The sequence below is a fragment of the Chamaea fasciata genome, unplaced genomic scaffold (assembly GCF_029207755.1).
Source record: "Chamaea fasciata isolate MVZ Bird 193981 ecotype frontalis unplaced genomic scaffold, bChaFas1.0.hap1 SCAF_4, whole genome shotgun sequence".
NCBI classification, from domain to species: domain Eukaryota; kingdom Metazoa; phylum Chordata; class Aves; order Passeriformes; family Sylviidae; genus Chamaea; species Chamaea fasciata.
The window spans coordinates 3610599-3631414 of NW_027094089.1; positions in this window are offsets into that span (position 1 = coordinate 3610599).

Sequence of the window (20816 nt, forward strand, 5' to 3'; positions counted from 1 at the left end):
TTCTTATCTTTTCTAGTTGATACTGTCTTCTACCCTAGCATTTTACAGGAAATGAATGGGAATGAGAGTGATGTTTCTCCCCCATCTGCATTTCTTGCTTAAGAAGCAAAACCATTTTATTCCTAACAGGTATGACAATGCACAGCAGTAATTTCTGGTGAGACTTGCACATCTTGTTGACACATCATTTTTAGTATAAAGAGGGCAAAACAGTTTATATTACCATATTTTGCAAATGTTATTTCAGGTGAATTTTTGACCTCCCCTACCTCCTTCACCACCATCTTTTTACTTAGAGGTCAAGGTGATTGGTTAATTTATTTCCCATTAAAACTGATAGTTCTTTTTCAAGTATTCAAGCTAGCAGGAGTAAAAAAAGATTTTTGCTTTTCTTTTGGCACTCATTCATGTCTTTAGAAAGAGCTACACCAACTTTCTCAGGGATTGCCTGCCCCCATTTAATGGAAACAATCCCTGACAATTACTTATTTCTGTCTGACACCACACATTGAAAGCAAATGTGAGATTAGCTAGTTCAGATGATGTAGAAGCAGAATCCCTTTTGTCCCAGGTTCTGAGCCCCAGTGTTAAATTCACCTCTTAAATTCTGAGGAAGGATGAAGATAGGAAGGAGGAAATTATTTCTGGAAGTACGTTACTGCTGTTACAGAATTAGTACATACATTTGTGTCATATTTTTAAAAATTACCAAATTCATTGTTAATTAATAACATAATTCCTATTATTTGTCATATAGACCTGCACATGAATCAGTGATTTCCAGCATGACTGAGAAGGAGTCTGCAAGGAAGGCCAACTCACTAAGATAAAAATGGAGGTCTGGCATCTCCAAAGATATCAAACAAAAACCTAAAACTCAAAAACTCCGAAACAAAACAGTGCACACCTTTTTTCTCACTAAATCATTCCAGCTTTGCAGATAGCATCAAACCATTACACAGGTTATGCTGCTTTTAAAAATAGAATGTTTCATTATTGATTCATATAGATGTTCAATAAAAACAGAAGGGTTTTGTTCACTTTGAAGAATGCTAACAGAATACTAAGCTGCAAATTAGAATATCAGATAAGCGAGTCCTTATTGACAAATTAATTATAGTTCTATAATTCATTGCCCTTTTTTTTTAATCAAAAACTCATTAAGTCAGTGGGTGAGCTGTTCTGAGGAAGAATAATCAGAAGATAATCATGCCAGATTTGAATAATTTTATCACAGCTCTTCCACTTTAGGCTTCTCTAGTGATCTAAAGGGTGGGATTTGAACTTCATTACAAACTGCTTATGAATATAATTCAGATGGATGGGAAAGCAATTTGAAGAATTTTTACCCCGGTAACGAGTTGCTGTTGGGGGTTAGGTTTTCTTCCTTTTTTACTCTAAAGAACTTTTTCCCCGTAAGTCACCAAGGAGACTGAGTGTTGGGTACTTAAAAGTACTTGACCAAAGCAAAGAGGTGGCCAAAGCTCGAAGGGGGAGATAACTGAGTTTTTGGGGCAGGTAAAGGACGGAGCTGGAGGCAGCTCCAGCCTCTGTTTTTGAGAGAACGGCTGGGTTGCTGCTTGCTGCCAGAGGGGTTCACTGTCTCTGGAGAGGTCCAGTCCTGGGAAATCTACCATCATATTCTCTCCTGTCCTGGAATTCTGAACTCCTCTGCCATTCCTTGCTGGAGGTGGGCCAGCCCTGCCCCACAGTGTGACCCTGCACCCCCTTGCCCTGCCGGGACATCCTGCCATTCCAGCCGCCAGCCCGGGACTTTTCCACTGCTCCAGCTTGGTGCTCTGAGGATCCTGCAGGGGCACCGAGACTAAACTGCCGTGGATTTTTTTGTGAAGCAAAGCCCTCAAGGTTCTTGGTACTGTTTTTGTTATTCGGTTATACATACTAGTAAAGTATGCTTCGTTATACATACTAGTAAAGAATTGCTATTCCTATCTCCAAATCTTTGCCTAAAAGCCTCTAACCTGCAAACTTATAATTGGAAAAAGTGCGCGCGGGGCGGGGGGGGGGAGGGGGGGCGTGGTTTACTTTCTCCAATCCGAGGGAAACTCCAACTTTCCCTGGTAGATACCTGTCTTTCCAAACAAAGACAGTTGCCTTTGAAGCTTGTGAGCTGGTTGTTGGACAAATTTGTAAACAATTAATGCTTGTGTACAAGGAACTAGGACACTATAAGTTTTGGATTTTATTAATTAAATTAGTTTCTAAGGAAACACTGTATATAAGGCGTATTAAATATGCCTTCCACTGGTCTGATAGCTGAAAGTTTTTAAGGACTCCATCTTGCTGGGCTGAGACCCTGCCCCTTTATTTTTTCAAGCTACATCCTAGTCTAATAAAAGAGACTCTTCTGCCTTGCATCCCTTATATACTCAAAGCAACTTTATCAGTATTCCTTTGAGAACCTGCTCATGTGAGCATGTGCTCACCCAGCACTTTAACAAGGGCTGTATCTTTGCAGATTGTGTTACCTGCACTATTCAGCTGCCTCAAAAGACACAAAAACCTGGCCTGGTCAGTGGTGCATCACGATCAATAGAAAGCAGTGGCTGCATAGAGCACCTGCACTATCATACTCATAACCATGACCACCTGCTCATCTCATTTACCTCATACAGATAGGGGTTTGCAGTGTGTTGTACTAGAAGCAGGAATTCTCTGCACAGAATGACCCACTGCAGGCCCTGAGGATCCATCTCCATGCAACAACAAGCAGGCACCATTGCTGGCAATCTTGTTTGAGTCTCTCCTAAGACTGCTCTGCACAACTGCTGCAGAACAGGAAGGTTTCTGTGATGCACACACACACACACAGACCAATCACTCTTGGGCTACTCTCATTGAGGCATGCAGGTAAGGACAAAGGAGACCCACAAACCTTTTCAATAAACCATTTTTCCTGCAGCTGGCATCTCAGCACCCTACAACCATGCTGTAGGAGCTCTAAACCTTAGGGCTATTCTTGGACATGCTCCCTTTGCCAGAGCATGGCATACGGAAATCTCAAGGCCTGAGACTAACAGCCATGTCCTCAGATTAGAGCAGTGCAGCTGGGTTCAGTTTGGCACTCAGAACCTTCAAGAAATGAATCTGAATAACATACTCCTAGCAACTCCAAGTTTTGGCAGGGCCTGAGTTTTGAAAATCGCATGTTTCAGCTAGCTGTAGTCATAAAAGCACCAACTCAGTACCTCAGTTTAAAGACACATTCCAGTGTGTCATACTAAGCCTCTAACAGCCCTTAGGAGGCTGTCTCAGCATGTGGCAATGCAACTCCCATGTTCACACACCTGGCAGAACAAATGCTTCTTTCAATTAAAAATATCTTTAGGAATGCTAAGATAAGAAAGAGGTACATAGTAGCCATTTGTATGCTGGTATCTACAATTTTCAGCCTCAGATTATCAAGCAGACACAAAGAAAGCAGCAAACACATAATGTGTCTATTATTAATTAACAGGTTTCCCTCTGTGCGCCTGAAAACATCTTCTCCTTGAAGACATACATAACCATCAGTCCATTAGAGATGTAAAATTCCAAAAGACTATGGGATCAAGGCTGTCCAGATAACATGTTTAAGTACAAGCATTCTGGTCCATGCTGAAGGCAACATCTTGTTAACATGTCTCTTAGCATTTTTTCACAAAATGTATTAGGTCATTACAGATAAGCCCTGAGCATAAGCAGTCTGGGTAACCTAAGTGAGAGAGAGAAAGAATAGTGCTTTTCAATAGGATGAACTGACTGAAAGAGGAAATTTAACTTCACCAAGGAGATTGTCTCAGCAGCAGCTCCTATAATACAAATCACAGAAATTTCAAATGCTTAGTGTTTTTTCCTTGATTTTCCTTCAGCTTGCTGTTCCTAATCGTACTGGGGACTCAGACAAATCGTTTAGGCTTGGAATTTGTAACATACAAAACCATTTCATACTTTATTTTTAAACTTAATTTCTACCCTAAAAATATCTAGGTTTCTTTTTAAACCTTTGACAGGTCACTTGAAATGCATCTAAAAGCTGTCACATTTTTCCTAGCTAAAACCTTCTTAACTTCTAGCCTAATCCCATTAAACCAGGACAATAAGGCTTCAGCTAACATGAAAATCTGCATATACAGAAACTGATGACAAAATGTCCACAGACCTCAGTAGGTCACAATATTGCTCCTTCAGACTTGCAGTACATGAATATTAATTTCCCAAAATATTAAGCCAGAAAGAAATATTTGAAATAAGACTGTGCAATACTGCACTTAAAAAGCGTTATAGAAAGGTTAGGAGAATTTATATCAGTAAGTATATGCAGAGCTGTACATCAGTTGCTGGGGTTTGTTACTCATTCATGCTGGGAAGAGTTATAATTTATTGCTCAAAATTCTTCACTTTTAAAAACATATACATTGTCAGTATGTAAAATAAATGGTGCTTTCTAAAATGTTTATTACTGCCCATTATAAAAGAGACCTCTAAACAAAAAAAAGTCTGTTAGGGCAGTGTTGTAAAGATTGATTAAAAATGGGGAAATAATTGTTTTTCTTGCAATTTTTAATTGCCATACAAGAAGGATATGCATTTTTTTCATAGAATTCAGTAGTTCTTTGCTTCATCTTAGTGATCAGATTCCTCCACATTGTTTTTATGGAGCACCCTGTACCTTGAGATGGCTTGTTCATCACGCAAGGTGAAGGGAGATGGTCTTTCTGAACAGAACTGCCTAGATTTGTGATAGCATTTATAATACGGCAACTTTAATAATTTTAAATAAACCTGTACATTTTATTCCTCTGAAAACATCCCTAACATCTGGTGTCCTTTAGAGCTGAACTTGTATTTTTTTCACAGTGTCTGCCAGGGAAAGCTGGAGCTTCCCTTGGAATGGAGAATGTAAACCCCCTCCCTCCAAATGATTATAATTTTGAAATTAAGAGGCTTTCAGTCAAAGATATGAGAATAGGAATAACAGTTCTTTACTAGGAATATTAAAAATACAAATGTAGTAGCACAAAAACCACACAAGCAAACAACAACAAAAAAAAAATTCCTAGAAACACTGACATAGTCAGAACATGACCTGCCACACTGTTGGTCAGGGTGTTGGGACCAGTCCAATCAAGTCCTCCTGGAGTGACAGATGTGGTTCTGTTGGAGCAGAGATGATCCTGTAGAAGGGTCCAGTGGTGGTGAGATGGGTCTGGTCTTCCTTTGGGAATCCAGTGCAAACAGACTGTCCTGTTGTTCTGAATCCCAAGTTTTATCCAGGTAGAAATGCTTGGCTCCTCCCCCTGGGTGGAGCATCTCCCAATGGGATGATGTAATTGTATCAGCCATACAGTGAGCCTCGATGGCCCATTAACAGCAGATATCCCCTAGAAGGAGGATGGGTTGTGGAAGAGATAAGGAACATTGCTCCACCTGGTTTTAACAGCTGCCCATTAACAAAAGGCACCACTGCCTCCCCTGGAGTTATGAGGAATGGGTCACAGAAAAGATAAAGAAAACACCTCCCCAAAGGGTTTCAACAGATGGCAAGTAGAATACACACTTCTGGTTACATATTGCAACCCAAGATACACAGTCACGGGGGCAGCACTGTGCAACCAGTGCTGAGGCAGCTGCTGTTACTGAGCCAGACCATCGGGGATGTCTGCAGCCAGGTGAGCAGCTGTGTGACTGCTCTCTGCCACCCACATCGGAGAGGCTGAAGTCCGTCCAACCCTGCCTGCAACTGGAATGAGAACATGTGTTTGTCTGCCTGCCTGCATGCATGCAGACATGCCTTTTATCTTGTGATACAGCCAACACCTGGAGGATCATGCCAGTTCTCAGACAGTTTAGGTTTTGATGGGACACCCTTTAATGGTGAGAGGCAAGAAGGCTTCTTGCTAGGACAGACATTTATTGCATTCTTCTGACTGTAAAGGGCACCCAGGGTAGGTAGAGATGAAGACATCCATGCTGTAACCATCTAAAAGTGGAAAAGCTAAGACTCATTTTAGTTGATAGGTATGTGTTTCATAGTTAAGAAAATTTCACAATGAACAGTAGGGCAGATCATCCTTTTGCAGTGCGTATCTTTCCAGAGCGCTAAATACCAACTCAACAAGCATAAGATTCGGGTGTTCTTAAAAAATCAGCTTTGAAAACAGTGGCCTGTCTGCTGCAAGTCTGAAGACCTCCAGTGAAAATTCATGATTAAGAGGGCAGAAGAAAGCAAGCCTTTCCCTGTCTGACAAGTTGCTGCCAGTGACAGCAGGGTGGAGCAGCCAGTGAAGCTCAGCCCTGCCATGGGAAGATGGTGACAGACCTTCAGTGGCCAAGGCTCTGTTTAGGGAGGGAGGAGGTGGGTCTCCAATTAATTATAAGCCTTGGCACAGGTTCAGATGTTGTCATGTGTGTGACTTGATCGGTTTAGAGGAAATATATATCTGAAAGGAGGATCTGTCCAGAATGATTGAGTTATACTGCAGTTGAAAGCAGAACAGATGTATAAGCAGAAGTGATGGTGTCACTGAGAATCAGTTACATATCTCATGGGAAAACCTTCATTTGTTGAATAAGGACAATATGCTGTACTGCACACATATCCTCCTATAAATGTAATCCATTTGCCCTGCTCTGAAAGTATGTGTGACAGCTGTTCTGCCCAGAAGCAAAACGACATTTTATATCAAAAGCATTATTGATTTCCTCTCTTAACTGACTTTGGTAAAACATTAAAAGCAACTGTTAATACACAATACAAATCTACAAAAACTGTCAGTCTGCAAAGTGGAAAGGGTTTGGCATTTTCTGATAACTCTTCATATTTCACATCCTTCTGCATTTTCTGATTGTCAGAAGAAACATCTCCAATATTGATCAATCAGAGAAAAGTTGAAAAAATGTGAGAAAAATCTACTCGGGCAAAATTCCCAAAGCAGGTAAAATTTGTTGATCTCAGACATGGATTCAGAAAAAAATGACCCAGAACAGGATGCAGGTAGACAAATTTGTCAGTGTCCTGGCTGCGGGACCAAAGGATTCCCAGTGGCCACGGGAGCATGGTACCTTTGCTGCAGGAATGGAATCCCTCTTAAAAGCAGGTGAGGATCAGTTCCACACAAAGTCTGTGATCTGCTCCCTGCTGGACACTTTCTCCTCCCACCCCCCCATATCCTGGGGGATGGTAGTCCCAGGCCATCTGCCTGGAAGTGATGGGCCTTCACTGCAATCCTCTTCTCCTTGGACCTCTCTCCCTGAACTCAGAAGGCCTTTGTATCTCATCAGGACCAACTTCATGTCTCTTTGTCCTTACCATATGGTCTAGCACTCACTCTGTCCAGCTGGTAGGATAAAACACACCACAAAGAGGGCACAGGTGACTCTTAAAAGAAAGAATAGATGGTACTTCATTAGCTTTTCAGAGAAACCCTACGTGCATGCTGTGGGTTGCTGCTACAAACTGCTGAAAAGCATTGTCATCAGGATATCTCAGCCATCAGCTTAATGTGATGCAGTTAAATTCTGAATACCTGTGCAATGGTTCCCATGTCTTGTGGCTGCAAGTCAGTGAATGAACCCTGTGAGCAAGTCCAATTTTTCTGCTGCTTTTGGAAAAAAGTTAAGACCATTGGAAACAGGTTGTGATATAAATAAAGGGGGAAAAAAAAAAAGAGATGGTGTTTACTGGAATGGGGAAAATTATTCAACAACAGTCATATGGATTGAGAAAGATCAAGTCCTCTATCCAGAAGAATTGTATTTTTACAAAATGGAACACCTCTAGCAGGCACTACAGCAAGAATGCCAATACCAATTACATTACAGCTTCATAACCAAGCCACAAATAGGCTGTGGGAGAAGGTTCATGTGCCACATGGATGTAAGAAAAATGTATTTCTCTTACAGATAACTTGCCTATCATCAGAGGAATATAACTTAATACCATGTTTTGGTCTCAAAAAAAGATTGTTTGATGTTAAAAAAAAAAAAAATAGGGGAATTCCAAAACAGCTCAATTTGTAATACTTTTCTCCTGGGAGTTCATTTACCAGGTGCATACAAGAACTGGGAACATTTCCTTTTTGGCCAGCTCCCCTTACTTGTGCTGGCTGCAGGCCACACAGGTGAACCTCAGCTGCTGTTATGTAAGTTATGAAATACTACAGAAAAAGAGAGAAAGATACACAATGGCATCTGTACCATCAATGAGGCAAAGTCAGAAGTTTGAGCTGTTGGTATCAGCAGGGAAAATGTAATAATGTTTTCAAGACTCTTAAATTAATAAATTTTATTTATCCACAATAATCCCCATAGAAGGGTAGTTTTGCACTAGCTATTATATTTATCATGGTGACACCTCCTTTTTTGGTAAGAAAAAATTGTTTGTATGCTAATGGAAATTTTTTGTCTATTTATTGATAAAAAAGTTATACTTAATGCAAATAAGGAATGAAAAAGGCTGTTGGCTTTTCTAATCCTGTAGGTGAGCTTAAATCCAGCAGCAAATCAAATATGCAGTTGAAAGATGTTTGTGATGGAGCTTCAGTCCAACACTGAAGGTTAGGGAAGTTGTGACTGATTCATAGTTTTCAATGGTATGTTCTGTCTAAACTGTAAAAATATTCTACTGATATCCATTATATGATATATCATATTATACATACATACATACACACACACACACACACACATATATACATATGATATATCATATTACATTTATATATATATATTTATAGTGTGCATTATATATCTTATATTATCATATATTATATTATATATTCTACTGATACCTGGAGATCTGTTGCTGCCAAATTGGCTGTTTTCCATTCCAGCTTTAGTAGTAGATGATATTTAAAGTTTTGTCATCAACAAATTGATTCTACATGAGAAATTTGCCTTTGTCATCATGAATGATGTGTAATGGTTTACAGCAGATACTCATTGCTCAGAATATACTGGTGACCACTGTTCATTTTCACAGATGCTACCAGCTTTGCCTCAAACCCAATAATTTTCATCTACTCCAGTCTAACAAAGATATTGAATAATATGAATGCAAAAAAATCTTGACAAACATTCATTATGTAGCATGTTTAAATTCTGGATCATCCATTCCATAATCTCTTTGCCTGTTTTGTTGCTTTGGATTTAGGTGAATTCAATAAGACTTTCAGTCAATGAAATCAGGCAAGTCTGATTTTTGTGCTGTCTTACTGAAGCATTTCATTCTTGTTTTTATACATGTTGCCCCAACAAGTCCTCCACACCATTTCTCTTCTGTTTTAATTCAGATTGAAGATGTCCTCTGTGGTGCAGTGGTGATGTTGATTTGCGTGTGTGGAAATTATTTTTCTTTGTTGATGTGATCAAAGTTTGTGTGATGTATGAGGATTTTCATGCTATTTATTAAAAAAGTGATTCGCAGAGGTGAGGGGTGAAATGTATTGAGTTTGTGTGACAGGGTGATGGCTGCAGGGGTGGTTTCTCTGAGTAGCTGGCTGAAGTTTCTCCCATGTCTGAGCCAATCCCAGCCTGCTCCAGGATGGACATGCCACTGGCCAGGGTTGAGCCCATCAGGGATGGCAGTAACACCTCTAGGATACACATGTTTAAGAAGGTGGGAAAAAATTATTGGGCAGAAGCAACTGCAGCCAGAGAAGAAAGGAGTGAGAACATGTGAGTGAAGCAATTCTGCAGATGCTGAAGTCAGTGGAGGAGACAGGAGGAGGTACCAGAGCAGAGATTCCCGAAGCCCATGGTGCAGACCATGGTGAGGCAGTTGTGGCCCTGCAGCCCACTGAACTCCATGGTGGAGCAAAGATCCACCTGCAACCCATACAGAACCCCACACCAGAGCAGATGGATGCTCCAAGGAGGCTGTGACCCTGTGGGAAGCCCACAACAGAGCAGGGGTCCCCTCCCATGGCCCTGTGGAAAAAGGAGCCCACACTGGAGCAGATTTGCTGGCTGGACTTGTGACCCTGTGGGCAACCCAAGCTGGAGGAGCCTGTTCCTGAAGGACAGCAAGCCATGGAAAAACAGGGTCCTGTCTCTCTGGACCACTTCGTGGGAGGAGGTAGAAAACAGTGAATAAAGCTAAGCCTGGAAAGGAGGGAGAGGTGGAGGGCAAGTGTTTTTTAGATTTGTTTTATTTCTCATTATCTTACTGTGATTTTGACTGGTAATAAATTCTATTAATTTTCCCAAGTTTTGCCCATGACTGTAATCTGTGAGTGACCTCTATCTATCCTTATCTCAATGCTTGAGTCTTTCACTACAATCTCCCTCCCTTGTCCAGCTGAAGAGAAGACTGACAGAGTGTCTTTTGTGGTTACCTGACAACCAGCCAAGCACAAACCACCACACTGCCCTGGGAAATGGTTTAAGAGAGGTGATCCTGCCCCTCTGCTCAGCCCTGGTGTGGCTTCACCTGGAGTGCTGTGGCCAGTTCTGGGCTCCTCAGGACAAGAGAGACATGGAGCTCCTGGAGGGAGTTCAGCAGAATGCAGCCAAAAGGATCAAGGGACTGGAATGTCACTCTTACCAGCAAACGCTGAGAGAGCAGGACCTGTTTAGCCTCAAGAAGAGACTACTGAGAGGGGACTGCATCAATCTATGTAAGTACCGCAATGGAGGGTATCAAGAGGGTCGATCCAGGCTCTTCTCAGTGGTGCCAAGGAATAGGACAAGAAGCAATGGGCAGAAACTGATGTACAAGAAGTTTCTCCCTGAATATGAGGAAAAAGTTCTTTACTGTGTGGATCACCAAGTGCTGGAACAGATTGCCCAGAGAGGGTATGGAGCCTCCTTCCCTCAAGATACTCAAGAACCATCTGGATGTAACCCTGAAAACCAGGGGATCCTGCTTGAAGAGGGAAGTTGGACTTGATCACCTCCAGTGATAAGACAGATGTGCCCTTACAACTTTACCATTCTAAGATTTTGTGGTTCTGTAATTAAATACCTGAAGGAATTTAAAAGATCTGTAGACATGGCATACAGATACATGATTTAGTGGTAAACTTGGCAGTGTTAGATTTATGATTGGCCTGAATGGTCTTTTCTCAATGATTCTGATTCTATGATCTTGGTGGAGATGAAGAAGGAACTTAAAGAGGACCCATGGACTTACCAAGTGGTACAAGCCAGCCACATGTGCTGCTCCTCTTGTGTCTCCAGAGGCCCCAGCCACATAGCATGTGCATGACTGAACCCCAGCATGCCAGTACCACTTCTGCTGTTGGAGATGAGCTGTTTCCATGAGCTTGTTTCCTTGGAACTGGGAAGGGAGGTCTTCTTCCTTCTATCAGCTCTTCCATGCAGAAAAAAAAAAATAAATAGGATTTTACAGAAATAACTTTTCGTTCAGAAATAAATTCCTGTATCATTCTGGTACACCTGATAGATGGTGCCTGTTACAATTGCACATGTGCTCCTACAGGCAGGTAAGTCTTAAGTTCTCCATTACCTAGTACCCCAGAAGAGGAAAGAGAATGTCAGCTACAAAGGAGAGTCAAAAGTGTTCAAAAATGTGCAGCAGCTCCATTTCCTCATCTTTCCCTTCTATACATATGAATATATTTTCCTAACACAATAAAATTCCTTTTCAAGATGACCAATTTAATTTAGAAAGAAGCCTTGATGACCAAACGTTAACATAGTCCTTGGAACAAGCTTTAGGAACCCTGACATGACCAGGGACCACAAGGGACTCAGACAGTGCAGGAGTCTTACAATCAGTCTAAACTGGGTCTCTACTTGTAGGATCAAAGAACAAACACTGGAGTTTTTTCTCTGAGACAGTAGATAACCATATACTGAGGACACCATATCAGAAACTAAAAAGTCTCCACTTCCCTCTGGTATAAATGAACTTCTGCCTCAGTGCTTCTCCCTGCACAAAATTTTTCAGCAATCCTACCTGATTCTAAAGAAGACTTTCCCATCACTTAGCTTTTTTCAGAACAAAATAGAACTGAAGATTGGATTCATTCAGCCAGTAACAGCTAGTCATTCTGTTGCTCCAATGCCCTTAGGAATTGCAAACAAATGTGTTTCCGGTGCTAAAAAGTGAAACTCTAAACAAGCACAAAAATATCTCTGCCAGAGCATCTGTACAAGCCTGTGACTTATACCTCCTGCATGCAGTCGTTTTTCCTAAACAATGACCCAAGTGTCCTTGTTTTATAGGAAACTCTCTTGTCAGGAACTCCCTCCTGCAAATCCAGACATGCAGTTCAGCACAGGAAGTCAGGCTCTCATGGCTCCAGGCATTGTTAATCATTTTTAAATGATCATTAAAAAGCAGCAGCAGCGAAAGGATGCAGCTCTGGTGAGGTCAGATAACAGAAATGCCTCTTTTGTGGGGGGGCCTGGGGAATGGGGGGGGCAGTGTAAAATAAAAACATGTTTTGCAGGCTGAGTTTTAAACACTGTATTCAATGTCTGGGAGTTTAGGACAGGAAAAGAAAAATACAGTACTGATCTGACAGTTTCTGAGGCCATTCCTACCCTGCTTCCTGTGGCCCCTCATTCCCAGCAGACAGACCCACACTCCCTCTGTCTCCGTGCAACCACGGAGACTTTGCCTTTCCCAGTGCTGCTTAGGTCTAATACTTCAAGTCTCCAAGACTTGACAATTCTCAAAGTGCTGCACATTGCAAGAGTACTGCTCCCTCCACAGTTTCTGGGTACTGTGCCTTGCCATGAAAACTTTAAAAATCGTTGACTTGTTAAAGCCTTTGGATTTTATATGATTAAAAGTCATATCCAATTTAAATCTTGCGATGCAACCTAATTTTTGCAGGCTATGTGTGCTGTACCTAAGTTTTGTCATTATTAATTATGCCCACACGTGACTTCAGTGTCATTTGTGCCATCAACTAATGATGACATAAATGTCATTGACCCTATTGTTATGAGAAATGTACAGCACAATGTATTTCTTCTCTCCTCCTGAACCTCTCCTATATACTACCATATGGTTTCTTTACCAAGGGCACTCTGCCATCTGGGCTGTGGAGCCTAATGCCCTAAGGAAGACATTGACATAAACCAATTTATGTTAAGACCCAGACCTCAGACATACGATATTAGTGTGCCATACGGCTGGCCCCCACAGATGAGGACGGATTGTTGGCTTTCCCAGTTCCTCCCTTCTTTGGTGGTCCTGCCTCTCAGCTGTGCCAGGCATGTCTGTGTGATCCCCTGAGACCCAGTGCGGTTGGAGCTACTGCCCACCCTGCCACCAGGCTCCTGCCAAGGCCCCTCACCAGCAGGAAAAGCCCTGACTGCCCATCCTGAAGTCACACAGTGTATTCTCATGGCACTGCCTTTGCTCAGCAAGAGTGGTCTCAATGGAGGCATCAGAATCAGATCTGTGGCCAGCAACCCTTTTACACCTTCTTTCTTCTTGTGAAATCTCCCAATTTAACCCCATAGTTTCTCAGCCCTGCCTGTTTTCCTGCCTATTCCTCCCCAGATTTTTATCCCCACCTGCCTCCAGGGACCTCTTTCTTTTACCTGTGTGAAAAACGACATCTCTTCCAGTCAGAAGGAGGGTGTGGATGTAGGAGAAACCTTTTCACTGTAGATAAAGGTAGGACTTTTGTTTCCAACCTGTGCTTGTTGACCATCATACAGATGCTGCCCTTCACCAGTACAGTGAAAAAACATTGATAACCTCTGCTGGCACCTCTAGCCTGTGCTGCCTGGGTGAACACCCCTGGGGTGCTCTGTTTCCCATCTCCCTGTTCAGGTTGCCAACCCTGCCTGTACAGGGGAAGCATGCTAGCCAGCACGACCCTGCACCTCACTGCCAGGAGACCATGGTGAAGCTTTCAATCACAAATATGAGTATTTTTCAGAAGAAAAACCAGGAAAAAAAGAATGGTTGATGACCTTGAAAACAAGGCACAAATATTTTCGTATTAGTCTTCACTTAACCTCACAATCCAGTCTTGCACGTTTTTATTAAGTTTTTTCTCTGCTTGCTTCATTGCAAAGCATTGAACCAGGCTGCTTGGCAACTAATTCACAACTGTGGTTGCTAAGGAACCACCGAAGAAAGTAGATTAGTCTCCAGTAACCTGTTTCATTGTCAGAGATGTTTATTTTGCATAAAGGCAATAACTGTACACAAAGGAGTTTATTGAACTTGGATGAACAAGCAAATTATGCAGCATTACTTTTCCTTCCAACAGCTTTCTCTGCTGTCACAAAGCTTCACACAAAGACTTGAGCATTTCCTCCGGGAATTGGATTTATTTGTTCAAACTTGCACACTCCACTGGGGCCAAATTGGAGGATGTCGGCCTGCAGGTTGCACTCCAGTTTCCCCAAGGACATGCAGGAGGAAAATTTGTGTCCTTTGCACTTTCTCTCCAGGTATGCTTACCTGCCAACCACAGCACCAGCCCTCGGCCTTCCCAACACCTGACAACAGCCAAAAATGAGCACTGCTGCTGGCAGGTTTTGTGGAGACAATTTCTGCCCCATGACAGAGCTTCCCCTGCCTGCACTGCCCGGCAGCCACACTGCCCAATGTTCTGTCCACCATGGGCTCTGCTGCCCTGCCAGGTACTTCCATGCAGTTCCCCCACCTACAGCAGCCAGAGCCCCACTGGATCAAACCTCTCCCAAAAACTCCACCTTCAGCGAGGAGCAAATGCCTCATCAGCCACTTAACTACAACAAGGAGACTGACTATGCTGCTTTATTTTTCTTGGAGCCCCAGTTCCTCTTGCTGCCTTGCTCCAGCACTTTCTCCTGCAACAGAGCCTTGTCTGCTGATGAAATTTCTGACATTTCTTCACTTTTTGGATATCAACGGATAAACAAGAAGAGATGAGCTATTCAATGGATATAGCTAGGAATTTAGAGAGAAAGAACAAAAATAAAGGCAAATGATATTAAGGACTACAGCAGTCCTGCTCAGAGCTCCCAGGTAACAATGCCCATGCCACCTTACCCCATAAGGTTATCTGTGGTGCCCTAACACCAGTTGCTGACATAAGCACAGATTTGCAGAATTTTGTGCACAGGCTTTTGGAGATCCATGGGCTGTTTCTAAGAGACTTTAAGTCACGTGATAAAAACAAACCCATCATCAGTGAGGATAAATTCCTCACTACATCTATCAAAAATTCACAGATTTTCAGATCAAAACGAGATTGAAAGTCAGAAACCCAAGCTCCATATCCCTTAAAAAGTCACTCAGATTTCCAGTCCAAGACATGAAGTGATCAAGAACTCCTCAATCCATTAATGAACCATACCAACACATCATTTCACTATTTTGTTTGTTGTTGTTGTTTTTTTTTTTAAGAAAAGCAAGTCTTAGGATAACAAAAGGAAAAAAATCCAACCACGAAATCTAGTGCCAATAACTATTATCAATTCATTCTAAATTGAAAATTGTAAAAATTTCCTTTGTGTAGCCAAGTTAAGTTCCACAGGGAGTTACCGTATGGCAGGTAGAAGTGCATAGCAGCAAGTAAAACTAGCACATTCTTTAGTGAACAGAAAAACTGTTTGGGTTTCTTACAGATTTATTTCCTCTTCTGCATTCCCAGTGTAGTTCCTCAGTTATTCTATTCCTTTGTGTTATCAATATGCTATGGCCAGTTGTCTTCATGCATGAGGACTGGCTGACTGCTACTGAACATATTGTCACACAACTGTCTTTTTCTCTGTGGCACTAATTCAGATATCTTTCTTTTCTCCAGTTATTGATTTTTTTTTTTAATTGGGACGTAGTTCACGTTAAGATTTCTATCATCTCCTTCAAACTCAGTTTGAATTGGCTAGCAGGTAGCAAAGTTATCAGGGCAGGGGGAACTGATACACAACTGGAGAGATTAACTAGGTTATCACAGAAACCTCAGCTCCTTAGGAAACCAGCTAAAATTTGATAAACAAGCATTGCAGTTACTGAGCAAAAGCACAGGTCTTGGAAGATGTGCAATCCACAGCTGAAGCTTAATGGAAAAATGATAAACCAAAGGTATTTTATTTTATTTTATTTTATTTTATTTTATTTTATTTTATTTTATTTTATTTTATTTTATTTTATTTTATTTTATTTTATTTTATTTTATTTTATTTTATTTTATTTTATTTTATTTTATGCAATTGTGATATAGGCACCACTGTAGGTATTCCTAGGAAAGGTTTCCTGGACAGCCTCTTTCAGGTACTTTGAACCAGCAGGAAACATGTCATGGTGGGTTTGATGGAGAGAATTGTGCACTTACATTTTGTGAAAACTGATAAGAGACACACCATCTCACAGTGTGTTTTGTGGGGCTGGGTTCTTGTAACTCTAGTGAACAGTTTGGGATTCCTCCCACCAGCACAAGATTACAAAGTCAGTGTGGTACTGGAACTCAGGTGCTAGCATGGGAATTAACTTCACAGCTATACAGCCATAAATAGAACCTCTGCCATGAAGACTCCTCACAGATGACATTCAGCAAAACATGGTGTCATCAATCTCTCTTCTCCATTCCATTCTTTGCCCCAGGAGACCTCTAATTGGGGATGTCTGTGTTATACTACCTTATGTTACCGTGTCTGGAGGCTGATGTAACTTTTACAAGATACTAAGAATCCAGTTGATAACCAGTCCTAGGTCGTTTTCTTAATTTACAGTTGATTAATGAGCAATCCAGCTGTTGCAAAATTTTCCCAATAGAGGGATTTGTTAGGTCAAGGAGAGGTGAAAAAAACCCCACCACTTAAGTTAGAGATGCTTTGTAGAAGCTTCTACAAAACAAGTGTTACAAACACTAAATTTTCCATGTCAAATTTATTAAACAATGGTTTGTGCTATATTCCCGTGGAAATTTTCATGTAAAAGGAGAGGGCTGTAATTCTCTTCTCTGTTTTCAAAGTATGATCTCACTCTCCAGATCTAGTTAAGAACAGAAGCAGCCTGAAATTTTAATGACGAGAACAGGAAGGGCATCTGTGTGCTCTTTTCACTAGTTCATGAAAGACTTTTCACACAAGTCTACACAATAACCTGGTGTGATCGTCCATGTAGCAGGATGTTCAAGAAGAGGTTCAAAAAAAGAATCAAATAAAACGTCTGGATCATATCGCAAAACACACTACATGTATTCCTTTGGTTTTTTTTGGAACACTTTATAAATTTTAAACAGTATTTTAATGAAACCATGACAATAGATACCAATGGTAAAAAAATTTATATATGAAAAAATTAATATGTTTTAACATTATGTTTAAAAGATATTATTCTCAATTAATGACCCTGACATTAGCTCAGTTGCCTAGACCATGTTGCTAATAACAGCAAGGTTGTGGGTTTAATCCCTGTGCAGGGGATTCACTTAACATCTGGACTCGATGATCCTTGTGGGTCCCTCCCAACCCAGAATTTTCTGTGAGTCTGTGAATTGTGTCCACAAGAACCAATTAAAAAACCAATTAACCAATGGACCAAAAAATCCCAAAGAAATTACTTTCTAAAAATACTTTTAAAAAATACTTTATAGAAATACTTTTAAAAATTTTAGTAGACTCGAAAGTAGTTTAAAACACGCTGATTTTCAAATGTATCAGAAGTTTTCAAAAAGATCTCTACAGATCAGGTTCTCTGTAGATCAGAGTACACATACGTATTCTAAAAGCTTGAAAGTCATGCCTGTGACATTTCTGGTTAACTTGAATTGGTGTATTCAGAAGCTTTTCTGGAGAAATTAAAACTTAAAACAAGTTTTTGATCTTAAATTTTATTTCTTGTTCCTTATAGAATTATTTCCTGTTCTTTACCCCTTAGATGACCATAAAGAATGTAAAGTCTTGGTCAAATATCATGTGCTTACATATGTCAGTCCTGATGGGGAGAGAATTTCTTCCACAGTTTCTCACTCTGCAGAGCAGTTCTCAATTCTTTTCCATACATGTTTACTGTGATGTCAACAAGACACCAGTAATGTTAATATCAAGATAAGAGAGAAGAAAAGGAATTAGTGCTCTGTTTAAAAATTGCAAAAAGAAGGATCAGTCTTCAGATGTTTATGGATAGTGATCTGGAAAGTGAGGGTAGCTGAGAACAAAAATGGGGGCAGGGACAAAACAGAAGAATAGTGCATGAAAGGATAAGGAGTTTTCATTTTCTGTTCAGGCAGGAAATTATTAAAGAGGAGCAATTACAATGCCTAAACATCCTTTCCTTTTGCTGTGCCTCTGAGGCACTTAGGCTCCTGTCCCTAGAAAATATGAATCAGTTATCATTCCAAGCAGATGTCAGTGACAAAACATTTGCACCAAAGTACAGGTAATTCAGACCCTGGGCCCCATATGGCTCTTCTCTAAGTAAACCTGCTTAGATTTCTCTCTATAAAATGATAAGTGCGAGGATAAGTACTTTTGCAAGACAGATCATGCCATCAAAGCCCTTGAACTATATTTTATCCTACTGCCAGCTTTCTTCTGGAACTACAGAAGAGCAGTATTGTTAGCTGAGTGTAAAAATAATTTAAAGTACGAGGTGCAATATGTGCATGTAGATGCCCATTTTGGACCAATGCTGCTGAAAGCAGTAGAAGGGCTCCACAGAATGCATTCTAGTGGAAGGGGAATTCAATTAGGCATGAAAATTTAGTATTTCTTTGAATAAAGAAGTGCTGCTGCTGCTGAGAATCAACCTGCAACAAAGCCTGGCTGTACACAATTCACAATTGAGTAAATTCTGACAGAAAGAGAGCTGTTACTTATGGCTGCTGCTATTGGCATGGTCTTACAACACACATCGAAAGATGAGCTGAAGTTTGGCACATTGTATATCAAAATTAGCAATGAAAGGATACAATCTCCCTTGTAGTGTCTCAAATACACCTAATTTTCTTCGAGTGCATTAATAACTAAAATTATTGGCTGTGAAGATGAAACACCTCATAAGAGTCTCAGATTTTAAGAAATACTCTGAGCATCCGGCCTCACTGTGTACAACAACACAGACTGTAGAATGTCATTAATAGGCTGGTTTTTAAAGTAAAGTGTCTCCTGCTTGGGTTGGAGTATAGTTGTCGAAGGATACCCAGCCTTGATTTGAAAACATGAAATGATACCAAATCCACAACATCCCTAACTGCATTGTTTACTGGATAATCATAGTTATGTCTAATCTAGCCTGAGCCTCTCTTATTGTTAAATTAAAGTCCTCTGCAATCACAAATACTGTCTTCCATGCTTTTAGATCTTGTGGGCTGAGTATCACTGTAGCAGCAGGTTGCACAGGCAGCTACTGGGTGTACTGCCCAGTCTGGGTGGGTGCAGGGGAGATACAGTCAGCAGTGCAGAGTGACCCCTGAGTGTAGTGGTTTTACTGAGCACTCACAGTCTTTTCCTGTGCTGGAGATGCCACTTTCTGCCCCCACCTAAGGGCTAGAAGCACAAGGATGCTGTGGCTGCTAAACTTGTCTGCCTGCATCTGGATGATGGAGGATAGTGAGCCTGACAGTGGTCCATGGACCAAGTGAGCAGTACTCACAGGCCACAGGAGATGGTCTGGGAGGACAGTACCCAAATCAGGTTTTCTCTTCATTTGTCCACTTAGTTTTTAAAAATATTGGACAGAATGCTTTCCAAGGACCCTGACCGATGCCATAGACAAGGTCTGCTGATCCTCTCTTCCTACTCTTTGTAATTCTGGTCACACATACAATGAATAAGCTCCCTTCCATGCACTCTCAGCACTCCAAATTCATGCCCTTTTGATTATCCACCACAACCCTTGAGCCTGTCAGAGTCAATGCCCTGCAAAATACAATCTCAAAGCTGTGTCCTATGAGAATCCATGCCTTTTCTTTGATGGATGAGGTTGTATTTGAGTGTTAAAGGCGGAACAAAACCTAGCATGTACAGAACTGTTTGTCAGCATTAGGACATAGCCTTTATATGGGGAATACTTTTATTTACTCAAGTATTGTGTCAAATTACTGTTAAATGACTGCTGCAAAGCTTCATAGCAAATATTAAACCAATATGTCACGTATGTTACGTGTCTTCATAAGATTAGAGGTCACTAGGCTCACTACAGTGAACAAAGCTATTCCAAAATATCCTGTTAAAATTACAACCAAGAGGGCTTCAAACTCCATTCTCAAGTATTAAAGCAAAGTTCACCAGTCCAGAAAGAAGGGCATGGACATAGGAAAGTGCAGATTATGTAATGAGAAATCATATACTTATTTAGCACCAAAAGAAAATGTTGAAAGAAAACAAGAGGTTTCCCAAGAATCCAGAATGTTCCAAAAATACAGTGAAAAATCAAAACCAAATAGATTTTTGACTTTTAAAACATGACTCCACTGCTTTGTGGGCACAACTGCCCAGGTACCCCTCAGCCAGAGCTTCTTGTTTGCAACTACAACATCTTTCTGAGTTAAAAAAAAGAACTATCACTCTACATATTTTTTATTTTTCTCTTTAATATATTTCAGGGCATTTTCCTCCAAAGTACAGGTTTCTCTTCAGCCTGTCACTGTATTTGAGACCATTTTGTTGGTGTTGCTTCCACTCCCTATGACATTCTTTGTCATGTCTGTTCTTCTAGGGGTAAAGTGATCAGAAATGTCCACAGTGCCAAAAATGGATATACTGGAAATATATGTCACATACTAATGGCATTTTCTGGCTTGCTTCTTAAAACTCCCATGAGGATTACAAATGCTTTTTTTTTTTTTTTTTTTCTTTTTCCTCCTTTGGTCACATCCAGTTATTGGGTTGACATTTTCAGGGCTTCTTATCATGGAGGTGAATATATTTTAAATATATTTTTGTACTCA